Below are 2154 nucleotides of genomic sequence, written 5' to 3' on the forward strand. Positions count from 1 at the left end.
GCCCGAGCTGCTGGTCTCAAAGCATTGTAACCTCCTGCCCTCTACTACCACCATTGCAAATGGCTTTCAGTTTCATATACAGCTGTGATTACACCCTCTGTGACCCCTTCCGTTCCAACAAAGCCATTAATATAGCCAACACAAATTTTCCACACAGGTGCTAACCATATGCTCAACATTTTACAAACTCATGGAGTTTACTTAAGATTTTACTCAGTATCTTCTTCCTTGTTTTTTTAAGTAGCTGGAGATAGAGGCCACCATTTCTGGTCTTGTTGTCCAAAAGAGCTTTCATGGAACAAAACCAGGAAAGACTGATGGGCACTGGATGGCTCAGGAATGATTTTGGAAGGCAGAGGGGTGCGACACACTAAACATCAACTGGAATCCAGAAGAGGTCTTTTGGGAGAGTATCCCGGCTACACTATCCACCACTCTCTTAAGGAGAGTGCTCAATTAATAGGCAAAACCCAGCAGGTTTCTGTCCAGCCAAGAGAGAGAAAACAGGTCATATAAAATAGCTAATCCTCCTGCCCAATTTTCCTAACCTGAGGTGTTACCACCTTAGCCAGAATCAGGAGACAAGGAAGTGGCCTATTTGTTTTCCCACCTGTAGAGTATAATATGTTTCTGCACAAAACATAAAAGAGTCATTTTTCTACAATAAACCATCATATTCATCAAGGATCAAACCACTCTGAGGCTCCACTAATTATATCGGCAAAAGAAGGAAATAAGAATATAGGTGGAAGAAAGAAAGAAGAACAGAACTCCCAGAAGATAGTTCAGAAGTCCGAAGAGCCAGAGTTTGCAGGGTGATTGCAGCTCAGTCTGAATATTGGCTGCATTGGGAGATCGTAAAGGATCCTACTAAGGTAGATGATGACCTTGTCTTGCTTTCAGCTCTTCTCACAAGCAGTCTGTGCCTCAAGGTCTTTAATAACTGGACAGACTGCTACTTCTACAGAGACCCTCATTTGATCCCAGAGACAAACAGAAGTAACCAGTACAGCTAGAAGTTGGTCCAGATATAAACTGGCACTTAAGGAGCACAGGCTTCAAGAATCCCATCTCCACTGATAAATGTCACACACTAACAACTTCCCCTCACTCCCTAGACTCATTCTTTCTTCATGTGCTGCCTAGCAAGACAGTCATCTCTACAGAGCAGGAATTGTCTCTCACTGCTAACACGATTAGGATCTTGTTCTTGTTTAAAGTCTGTAGCTGTCATCTTTACTTTTTTTAAAAAAAAAAATAGATAAAGTTTATCCCAGAGCACTCACTTAACCCTTGGGCACCTCAAATCTAGATGTACCTATATTTTTGCTAATAAAGTTAGCTTAACTTCAGGGACATAAAATTAGCACTTTAGGGCCTTATTAGAACTGTGCAATTGTTGAGCAGATTGACAGCATTTTTTTGATCTATTGTAATTCACAAACCAGATGTTTCCCAGCCTAACGTGCACCTGTAGAGCCCAATTCCCCTGCAGCTCTGTTTCTCAGCCAGAGAGCCACAGACTGATGGCAGCAAGTAACACATCAGAAAAGGACTTGAAAACTCACTGAAGGAAACCAGATAGTCTTGCATACATGAACAGGTACACAAACAAAAGAGCAGAAAATAAAAACCCAATTAGGCAACAGTGTAAAAAACAACTTGGGATTTATTTTATTATATTTTTTTTCATTGTATGAAAGAATTCTTTGATTGAGAAAACATTTCAGAAGTAAAGCAAAGAACAGACCCACTCCAGGTCCTGGCCAAAACACGGAAGGTCCGTGCTCTCAAGTTTTATCCATTTTTTTTTCCATTTATCGCATCTAGTGATAAGTGTGTTTGATTGAAAGGTGGGAGGACAGGATTCGAATTACCCTTCTTTCCCAGAAGCTGGGTTTTTTACAGAGTGTCTTCTCTTACCAAAGCTCAGTTACAGAAATACAGCAACACAGCTTGTAACTCCTATCTCCATCTGAAAGTGCAGACATGCAGCAGGGCCTTCGGTTCATGGACCAGGTCAAATAATAAGAATAAAGTCTCTTTGACCCAGCTGGAAGCATGAGAACCTCACATACCCTTGCTTCATTCCTCAAGTAGGACCATGACAGAAGAGAAGGGGCAAAGCTGGAATTCAGCCAGAGCCAGAAGCTC

The sequence above is a fragment of the Apaloderma vittatum genome, unplaced genomic scaffold (genome assembly GCF_000703405.1).
Source record: "Apaloderma vittatum isolate BGI_N311 unplaced genomic scaffold, ASM70340v1 scaffold119, whole genome shotgun sequence".
Classification (NCBI taxonomy): Eukaryota; Metazoa; Chordata; class Aves; order Trogoniformes; family Trogonidae; genus Apaloderma; species Apaloderma vittatum.